The sequence below is a fragment of the Budorcas taxicolor genome, chromosome 4 (genome assembly GCF_023091745.1).
Source record: "Budorcas taxicolor isolate Tak-1 chromosome 4, Takin1.1, whole genome shotgun sequence".
In the NCBI taxonomy this organism is placed as follows: Eukaryota; Metazoa; Chordata; class Mammalia; order Artiodactyla; family Bovidae; genus Budorcas; species Budorcas taxicolor.
In genome coordinates this window covers 49,181,560-49,193,053 of record NC_068913.1, presented here as the reverse complement: position 1 = coordinate 49,193,053, position 11,494 = coordinate 49,181,560, and the positions used below count along the sequence as shown (strand labels likewise).

General features: G+C 42.0%; 1 pseudogene; it reads left to right on the top strand.

The window, feature by feature from the left end:
• Positions 1 to 10,791: 10,791 nt before the first annotated feature.
• Positions 10,792 to 11,218, top strand: LOC128046983 (baculoviral IAP repeat-containing protein 5-like; annotated as a pseudogene).
• Positions 11,219 to 11,494: the final 276 nt, after the last annotated feature.

Sequence of the window (11,494 nt, the reverse complement as noted above, 5' to 3'; positions counted from 1 at the left end):
CATGAAGATCTTTTTTGTATAGTTCTTTTGTGTATTCTTGCCACCTGTTCTTAATATCTTCTGCTGTTAGATACATACTATTTCTGTCCTTTATTGTGCCCATCTTTGCATGAAATGTTCCCTTGGTATCTGTAATTTTCTCGAAGAGATCTCTAAACTTTCCCATTCTATTGTTTTCCTCTATTTCTTTGCATTGATCACTGAGGAAGGCTTTCTTATCTCTCCTTCCTATTCTTTGGAACTTTGCATTCAGGTAGGTATGTCTTTCCTTTTCTCCTTTGCCTTTAGCTTCTCTTCTTTCACAACTATTTTAAGGCCTCCTCAGACAACCATTTGCCTTTTTGCATTTCTCTTCCTTGGGGATGGTCTTGATCCCTGCCTCCTGTACAATGTCACAAACCTCCATCCATAGTTCATCAGGCACTCTGTCTATCAGATCTAATCCCTTGAATCTATTTCTCACTTCCACTCTACAGTCATAAGGGATTTGATTTAGGTCATACCTGAATGGGCTAGTGGTTTCCCCTACTTTCTTCAGTTTAAGTCTCAATTTGGCAATAAGGAGTTCATGATCTGAGCCACAGTCAGCTCCCAGTCTTCTTTTTGCTGACTGTACAGAGCTTCTCCATCTTTGGTTGCAAAAAATATAATCAATCTATTTTCAGTGTTGACCATCCGGTGATGACCACGTGTAGAGTCTTCTCTTGTGCTGTTGAAAGAGGGTGTTTGCTATGACCAGTGCGTTCTCTTGGCAAAACTTTATTAGCCTTTGCCCTGCTTCCTTCTCTACTCCAAAGGCCAAATTTGCCTGTTACTCCAGGTGTTTCCTGACTTCCTACTTTTGCATTCCAGTCCCATATAATGAAAAGGACATCTTTTTTGGGTGTTAGTTCTAGAAGGTCTTGTAGGACTGTACACATGGCTCTATTCAAAACAAATGACCAACTCGGTCTACTGTGGAGCACACTGAACTCTGTGTGACGTCATATGGCAGCATGAGGGGGAGGGCCGTTTTGGGGAGAAGGGATCCACATAGATGAAAGGCTGAGGCCCTCTCGATCCACATAGAAGGACCACCACAACGTCATTTGGCTATTTTCCAAAACAAAATAAAAATTGGAAACAACACTCAACAACTCATTATCACCTTCGAGCCCAACGAATGGGCCATATTAACAGGTGGGCAAACCAGGAACCCTGCAGAGGGCCTGGGAAGAGGGAACGCTCTTCGGCATCCCCTGGGAATGTCAATTGGTTAACACCCACTGTAAAGAACAGCAGAGCGGTGCTTGAAAAGACTCAAGTCTCTGACAGCCTAAGATCTGGCCCCCCTATCTTTGGGCCTGTTGCCAGATGAAGCTGTGCTTGAAAAAGACACGTGTACCCCAACCTTCATGGCTGCACTGGTTCCAAGAGACAAAACACGGAAGCAACCGAGAGGGAAATCGACACATGCGTGGACAACATCATGTGGTACATATTTACAAGTGAAAGGCACAAAGCCACCCAAAAAGAAGGAAAGAATGCCATTTGCAGTGACAAAGGAGGGCCTAGCAAGGGTCATAGGAAGCCAAGCCACGTTTATATTGTAACCAGCTTTGTACGTGTGTGAGTCATGATTAAAATTTCCTTGAGAACTTTTTATAGCCCTCAGTTTCCATACTGATAGACAGATGTAGAAAGAGCAACCCAAAAAGGAACCTGGGAGGCTAGAATGTGTGTTTTTAGAGCAACATCCCCTGAAAATGCTGGCAAATACAAAGTCCACCCCTGCCAGGGCCGTGCTTCAAAGGGTGGACACTGATACATGGAAAGTAACCAACTTGGGAGGAAAAAGAAAACCCCTCTAAGTCCCTGCTGTGGTTCCAACTAGCTGCAACTAAGATCTATGCACCTAATGCTTCTCCATGTCACATTAGTGTGATGACACAGAATCAATCAGCAGTCAGTGGTCAAGGGATTAGCAGGTTAGGGGGCAGCTACAAGGACTACTTGCCAACAAAGGTCTGTACAGGCAAAGCTATGGTTTTTCCAGTAGTCACATATTGATGGGAGAGTTGGACCATAAAGACGGCTGAGTGCTGAAGAATTCTAAATTGTGTGCTGGAGAAGACTCTTGAGAGTCCCTTGGTTTGCAAGGAGATCAAACCAGTCAATCCTAAAGGAAATCAACCCTGAATATTCACTCAAGGACTGATGCTGAAACTAAAGCTCCAATACTTTGGCCACCTGATGCAAAGAGCTCACTCATTGGAAAAGTCCCTGATTCTGGGAAAGATTGAAGGCAGGACGAGGAGGAGATGACAGAGGATGAAATGGTTGTATGGCATCACCGACTCAATGGACATGAGTTTGAGCAAACTCTGGGAGATAGGAAGCCTGACATGCTGCAGTACATGGGGTTACAATTAGTCTCACACCACCGAGCAACTGAACAATAATAACAACAATCAAAATGACAAGGGTATATCACTTTTCTCCTGTTTGTTTGCTATACATCTAATAGTGTGCCATGGATAGAGGCAGGAGAGGGCCTGGAGCAAAGGGAACCCTCCTTTGCCTCTGCTAAGAATGCAGTTTCATAATAGGCCCTGCAGAGAACAGGATGGAGGTTCCTTAAAAACCTAAAAACAAAGGTACTGTATGATCCAGCAATCTCACTGTTGGGCATGTATCTGGTGGAAACTGTAACTGGAAAAGACACATGTACCCCAACTTTATGCAGCACCATTTACCATAGCCAAGGGATGAAAGCAGTCGTAATATCCATACACAGATTAATGGTTAAAGAAGATGTGTTATATACAAGAGACAGCTAGTCATAAAAAAGAAATAATGTCATTTGCATCTACATAACTGGACCGATAAATTATCATACTAAGTGATGTAAGTGAAACTTAGAAAGTTAAGTACAGTATCCTGGTTGATTAATGATAGCCTATAACTTTTTTGCTAGATACTATCACAGGGAGATATGTATTCCCTTTTGTTAAAATGTGGTATAATTCATCTGGCAGGATGAGACCTTTTAGAGGCATATAATGTGCATATTGCTTTTCATGTAAATGTGAAATGGTTTTAGATTTAGAAGACATAGAATTATATCAGAACATAATTACTGAAAAAAAATGGTTATGAAAACAGACAAATCAAGGGCAAATTAATCATTTACTATTATAAGTGCTGGAGAAATCTTCATTTTCTTCCTCAGATACTGGGAAATTTAAAGTGTCTACTGGTATTAAGTTCAGTTCAGTTCAGTTGCTCAGTTGTGTCCGACTCTTTGCGACCCCATGAATCACAGCACACCAGGCCTCCCTGTCCATCATCAACTCCCGGAGTTCACTCAGACTCGCATCCATCGAGTCAGTGATGCCATCCAGCCATCTCATCCTCTGTCGGCCCATTCTCCTCCTGCCCTCAATCCTTCCCAGCATCACAGTCTTTTCCAATGAGTCAACTCTTCGTGTGAGGTGGCCAAAGTACTGGAGTTTCAGCTTTAGCATCATTCCTTCCAAAGAAATCCCAGGACTGATCTCCTTCAGAATGGACTGGTTGGATCTCCTTGCAGTCCAAGGGACTCTCAAGAGTCTTCTCCAACACCACAGTTCAAAAGCATCAATCCTTCGGTGCTCAGCTTTATTCACAGTCCAACTCTCACATCCATACATGACCACAAGGAAAAACCATAGCCTTGACTAGATGGACCTTTGTTGGCAAAGTAATGTCTCTGCTTTTCAGTATGCTATCTAGGTTGGTCATAACTTTTCTTCCAAGGAGTAAGCATCTTTTAATTTCATGGCTGCAGTCACCATCTGCAGTGATTTTGGAGCCCCAAAAAATAAAGTCTGACACTGTTTCCACTGTTTCCCCATCTATTTCCCATGAAGTGATGGGACCAGATGCCATGATCTTCGTTTTCTGAATGTTGACCTTTAAGCCAACGTTTTCACTCTCCTCTTTCACTTTCATCAGGAGGATTTTAACTACAATTCCAATATTAGTGAATATCCATCAGACCAGAGGCAGCAAATGGAACAGTACCTATTATTCAGGAATTCTGTGAAAAAAGATTTATAATTCCTTGTATCAATGCTGTAATACTCAATTTTCCTGTTAAGAAAGCCAAATGGAAAAGACTGTAGGTTTGTTCAGGTTCTGAGATCTATAAATAATTTTCTATCTCCTTTCCACCCTGTGATTCCTGCTTATTCTCACACTCTGTTCTCAGCCCTTCCAGCGGACACCAACTATTTCTATGTAGTGTACTCTTTAGTATTCCAGTAGAAAAAGAAAGCCACCAACTCTTCACCTTCACATGGGAAGATGGTCAATATACCTAGCTGGTTATACTTCAAGGCTATACTAAAAACCCTACTTATTTGTCTCAAATACTTAAAGCTGATTTGGCTGATGTACAACTTTCCTAATGGCTCCGCTTTATTTCCATACATAGATGATTTACTTCCAGAACTGAGCAGCGAGACTGCCAAAGAGATACTATCCATCCCTTACAACTGTTAGCTTCTAAGCAGCATAAGACTTTCAAAGACAAACTACCATTCTGCTAACCAGCTGTGAAATAAATATTCAGTCACTTAATATTAAAGAAGGAATATTGATTGATTCTGAAAGAATTAATGGAATCCCAGCTTTATCACTCCCCTAAGCAAACCACTAAGGATTTCTAGGTCTAACCAGACATTGCAGGAATTGGGTACCTAGTTTTTCCCACATTGCCCAACCTCTGTACACATTATTAAAGACTGACCAGCCAGACCCAACTGAATGGATGAAAGAGGGAGAAAAGTTATAAATGATTTAAAATCTGCATTAGCTCAGGCTTTAACATTCAACCGTCCTAACTATACATCACCATTTTTTCTCTTGGAGCATGAAGACAGAGGAAACACCTGGGTATATTAACTCAGAGCCACAGTGACCAGAATCGACCCATAGGATATTATTGTCAGGAGTTAGATTCGATGACAAGAAGGTTCCCACCCGTATGAGGGTTATGTCAGCAACATCTCTCTTATGCAAAGCTATTGAAGAACTTACCATGGTCTCCATCAAAGGTCTCCTCTATTTATGTTCCTCACTCAGTTGACTGTCAAATTCTCATCCTGCTCAACACTGTTCTGTGAGTGAGTCGCTTGTCCTCTTAGGAAATACTGTTACTCTCGTCACCCAATAACATTTTGGCTAATTTTTTTCAGTTGGGAGGAAAATTACTTTACAAAGTTGTGTTGGTTTCTGCCATACAACAGTGCAAGTTAGCCATAATTATACATGTATCACCTCCCTCTTTGGTCTCCCTCCTCTCCCCCCACCCCCACCCCATCCCTCAAGGTCATCACGTAGTGCCATACTTTGGCTTGATGTAATAGTCCTAACCCCACAACTTTGCTTCCAGGGCATCAAGGTGACAACAGCATGGCCGCATCACGCTAACTGCTATTTTCTTGCTCCTAGGGCTGATTCACAAGAATGTTAACTATCTTCTCACTCCCAGGACAGGTTCGCAAGAAGTTCCCACTGATAAAGCTGATTTAATTCGGTTTAAGATGGATCCTTTTCAAACAATGAAGAGGGACACTATCAAACTGGGTATGCAGCAGAAATAATGGAAAGTTCTTATCTACCAGGCTCCAGATCAGTCCAACAAGTTCAACTGACTGCACTGAGTAGGGTTTGTCAATTAGCCAAAGATCAAGGAGCCAATATTTATACTGATAGCCTCTATGGCTTTAGAGTAGTGCAGGATTTTGGAATGCTATGGATATTTCTTAGCTCTTCTAATCAGCTTATAAAGAATAAACAGCTAGAGGTGGATGAAACTGTAGCCTATTATACAGAGTGAAGTCAGTCAGAAAGTGAAACACCAATATCCATAATATATTAACACCAACATAATAATATTGGGGCTCCCACCAATCCCAGGGTGGGATGATTTGAGAGAATAGCATTGAAACATGTATATTAACATATGTAAAATAGATGACCAGTGAAAGTTTGATGCATGAAGCAGGGCACTCAAAGCCGGTGCTCTTGGACAAGCCAGAGGGATGGAGTGGGGAGAGAGGTGGGAGGGGGGTTCAGGATGGGAAGACACATGTGCACCCATGGTCGATTCATGTTGATGTATGGCAAAAACCATGATAATATTGTAAAGCAATTATTCTCCAATTAAAATGAATTAATTAAAAAAAAAAAAAGAATAGACAGCTAGTCTCAAAACCATGAGACTCCATTCAGTTGCCCAAACAGCTGGCCATCGTTAAGACATCTGGACATTCCAAATCTGATTCAATAGAAGCCAAAGGGATTCAACTGGCTGATGCGGAAACCAAACAAGCTGCCTTAAGTCTGTTCTCTCCTAATTTTGAGTATGTCCTCTGCTCAAACATAACTCTAATGAAACTGTTAAGAAATTTCTTTTGCAGGCTGAAGAACTAGCTTCAGAAAATGAAAAGCAGGCCTGTAAGAAAAAAGGGTATATTTTGATCCCATCTCACAAATATGGTTCAAATCAGATAAGAGGTTTATAGTACCCATAAGTGTTCAATTGGGGTTCCCAGGTGGCTCAGTGGTGAAGAATCTGCCTGATGCCTGGGTTGGGAAGATCCGCTGGAGAAGGAAATGGCAATCCACTCTAGCATTTTTGCCTGGGAAATCCCATGGACAGAGGAGCCTGACGGGCTACAGTCCATGAGGTCATAAAAAAAGTCGGACACGACTTAGTGACCAAACAACAGCACAGTGTTTAATTACCTTTACTCCAACAGGTTCATTTCCTGATCCACTGGGCATCTAAAAAAATGATATTATGGGGAAAACAGTACATCTGGAAACCTTCTCCCACAATAGCTCATAAGATTTATGACCAGTGCTTTATCTATCCTAAATATAATACTGGTAAGCCCTTTCCTGGCTCTCAAGGCCATTTCCCCCTCCCATAAGAACCCTTTCAAGTTTGGCAACTGGATTTTACCCAGGCACCTTCCTCTCAAGTCTACAAATACATCCTGGTAATGGAAGACATGTTTTTCACACTGGATGGAAGTGTTTCCTTGCAGAAGAGCAACAGCCTTAACAGTAGGCAAATTACTATTGAAAAGAACAGTTCCAGTTTGAATGATTCCTTTGAGCTTCATAGTGACCAGAAAACCTATTCTACTGGACAAGTCATTAAATCTACTGGTGAGATTTGGCTGATAATGCAGCATTTTCAATGTGCCTATCACCCTCAGGCCTCAGGATTAATAGAAAGATCCAACAGCACTATTTTTTTATTTTTTTACTTTACAATACTGTATTGGTTTTGCCATACATTGACATGAATCCACCACAGGTGTACATGAGTTCCCAATCCTGAACCCCCTCCCACCACCCTCCCCATATCATCTCTCTGGGTCATCCCAGTGCACCAGCCCCAAGCATCCTGTATCCAACATAGACTGGCGATTCTTTTCTTACATGATAGTATACATGTTTCAATGCCATTCTCCCAAATCATCCCACCCTCTCCCTCTCCCACAGAGTGCAAAAGTCTGTTCTATATATCTGTGTCTCTTTTGCTGTCTCGCATACAGGGTTATCATTACCATCTTTCTAAATTCCATGTATATGTGTTAGTATACTGTATTGGTGTTTTTCTTTCTGGCTTACTTCACTCTGTATAATAGGCTCCAGTTTCATCCACCTCATTAGAACTGATTCAAATGTATTCTTTTTCATGGCTGAGTAATACTCCATTGTGTATATGTACCACAGCTTTCTTATCCATTCGTCTGCTGATGGACATCTAGGTTGCTCCCATGTCCTGGCTATTATAAACAGTGCTGCGATGAACATTGGGGTACATGTGTCTCTTTCAATTCTGGTTTCCTCGGTGTGTATGCCCAGCAGTGGGATTGCTGGGCCATAAGGCAGTTCTATTTCCAGTTTTTTAAGGAATCTCCACACTGTTCTCCATAGTGGCTGTACTAGTTTGCATTCCCACCACAGTGTAAGAGGGTTCCCTTTTCTCCACACCCTCTCCAGCATTTATTGCTTGTAGACTTTTGGATAGCAGCCATTCTGACTGGTCCAACAGCACAATTAAAACACAATTGCCTAAACTTTCAGAGGCTTTTCCTCTTCCATGGCCAAAAGTCCTTCCCTTGGTACTCTTCAAACTTAGGTCTACCCGCTTTGGTCAGCACTGTCTCCTTTTGAAATAATTACTAGACAACCTATGCATCCAGATGAAGGTACTTATGAACCAGCACTTCTTAAATGTGATATTCTACATTACTGTCAAGGACGCATCAAAGCGCTTGACTAAAATGATGAATTAGTAACTGCTTCCTTCCATAGTGAGCTCCAGTGAGAACTAGACTTTAAGGACCCTGGAGATTTTGTCCATTGGAAAAGACATAAAATAAAGGACTCTTTACAACCATGTTGGAAAGGACCATATCAGGTATTGTTAGCAAATCCCTGTGCTGCAAAACTTCAAGGAGTAGGCTGTGGGATTCACATTTCTCACCTCAGTGAGCCCTCCCCTCCTGAATGGACTGCAACTCCTATTTCTGACAGCCGACTTTGACTAAGAAAGGCCCTACGAAGTCAGAACAAGAAGATAACAGCAGTGGTAGACAGCTAACCCGAGAGTTGAGGCCAGGTCTGTAATACTTATCTCACTAGCTCCAATCATCTCTCTGTCAAAATGTCTGTCTCCATCAAAACTGAAAGTTATTGTTCTATTTCTGGCTATGATTTTGTGCCAATGCTTAAGATGGAATGGAAACTCTTTAGCAAAACTATCACAAAGCTACTGGAGACAGCTAACTGTTTGATTTGTCATTAAATTCCTCAGTCAATACAAGATCAATTTAAATCCCTTGGAATTCCCGTCACTGACTTCTCAGTATTCCTAATGTTGGAGAAGACTCTTGAGAGTCCCTTAGACTGCAAGGAGATCAAACCAGTCAATCTGAAAGGAAATCAGTCCTGAATATTCATTGGAAGGACTGATGCTGAAGCTGAAGCTCCAATACTTTGGCCACCTGATGCAAAGAACTGACTCATTGGAAAAGACCCTGATGCTGGGAAAGATTGAAGGCAGGAAAAGAAGGGGACGACAGAGGATGAGATCATTGGATGGCATCATCAACTCAATGGACATGAGTTTGAGCAAGCTCCAGGAGTTGGTGACAGACAGGGAAGCCTGGCATGCTGCAGTCCAAGAGGTCGCAAAGAGTCAGACACAACCGAGTAACTGAACTGAACTGAATGTTACCGCTTACTCAGATCAATCTCCCTCTGGCCTAACCTTTCAGGTTCAAGTTTCCAGCACATTAATATGTCCATCCCTTTTCTGAATTATATTCAATTCTTAGAGACCAGACACAACTTACCCTAGGAACCTTTGCTCTGTCCCTTAGTTGGTTAATAGATGTATTAAATTAAAAAAAAAAACAAAAACCATAAGTCACTGATGCCAGCAACCCCTGCCATGTCAAATATCATACAGACAGCTTTTGGAAAGCCTGCAAGACAGAGATCTGTGGTCTGATATTATGTTAACACATAACGTTTGTGCTATTGCTCACACTACTTTTTGCACTCTTGTCAGCAGCTCTAAAGAGGTTGACAGATGCCTGGGAAATTTTTTCCAAAGAGCAAAGTAGTTACAAGATGTAAGAAACACTGCCCTTTTAAATGACCTATTTAGTTGGCTCCCCACAGGACTAGGCAACTTTTTCCTCTCTGCTTTACAGACAGTTGTTAGTTTCATAATATGCGTTATCATCCTTTTCCTGGCTATCAAATTACTCATGACATGTATCACTGCTTGCTTTAAGTCTACTGTCAAAAGCACATGTACAATGATTGTACAAATTGGGATGAGTGAACGAATGCATAATCTATAAAACCTTTCTCCATCGATATATTTATATGCTTATTTACTGCATTTAATTAATTTACTATGATTATATATATACACAGACAAAGCCCTGCTCTTGGTCAGTTGGTAAAGAATCTGCCTGCAATGCAGGAGACCTGGGTTCAGTTCCTGGGTTGGGAAGATCCCCTGCAGAAGGAAATAGCAACCCACTCCAGTATTCTTGTCTGGAGAACCCCGTGGACAGAGCAGCCTGGTGGGCTACAGTCCACAGGGTCACAAGAGTTTGACACGACTTAGCAACTAAACTAGCACCATACACATGTATAATGCTTAGTGAATTAAACTGAATTTTAACATGAATTTAAAATAAATTCAAATGAATTGAAACTGCTGATCAAATCTATAATTCTATACAAGATACTGGATGTGCACAATGCACGTATAAGATAAAACTGGCCTCTTGGACACCCTAGGATTGACTATAAGCCCTTGCCAAGCACTCTACTAGCATAACCCTCTAAAAGGAAAGAAAGAAAGAATTCATTTTCAAGGTCCAGCACTGAGGGGCATGATCCAGGGCAGGTAAGGAACCATCCGGGCAACAAGGGACCAAATAGTTGATCACCTAATGCTTTCAATGTAAAGATTTACGATCAAAAGGAGGAAGATGAGGAGGAAAAAAATCATAAATCTTTTTCTATGGTAGGACAATCAAATGAAGACGAAAAGAAAAAAATAATGACATGGGCCCTTTGTGGTAGGCCTTTCCCAATGTGCAGTGTACATCTGCATTATATATTAACCAGACCTCCTCAAAACAGGAGGATGCCGCAACATGCCTCGCAGAGGCAGTCAACCACTGGATTTGAATCGAGGCATCACTTGCGGGCGGTGGGATGGGCACCCGGTGGTTGCCCCCGGCCTGGGAGCTCTACCTCAAGGACCACTGCATCTCCACGTTTAAGAACTGGCCCTTCTTAGAGGGCTGCGCCTGCATCTCGGAGCAGATGGCCGCGGCAGGCTTCATCCACTGTCCCGCTGAGAGCAAGCCTGACTTGGCTCAGTGTTTCTTCTGCTTCAAGGAGTTGGAAGGCTGGGAGCCAGATGACGACCCTATAGAAGAACATAAAAAGCATTCATCTGGTTGTGCTTTCCTTTCTGTCAAGAAGCAGTTTGAAGAATTAAGCCTCGGTGAATTTTGGAAACTGGATAAAGAGAATCAAGAACAAAATCGCAAAGGAAACCAACAATAAACAGAAAGAATTTGAAGAAACTGCAAAGCAAGTCCGCTGTGAAACTGAGCAGCTGGCTGCCTTGGAGTGACACCTCCCTGTCACTGCCTCACAGCGACACAGACACATCGTTTCCAGAGCACACCCCTCAGCGTTACCAGTTTTTCTTTGGGGCTTCTTAACTGTGCCTTAGGAAAGGAGAACATCAGCATTTTGAAATTCGAATATATAAATTGTATTTTTCCCTTTTTTTTCTTGAAGTTGGCGCCAGGGGCTACTTCTGTTATATAGCAGGAGCTAAGTATAGTAACTGACTCTGTCTTTTATCTTTGGTAGTTTTCACTTCATTGCTTCCTGGACTCAGCAG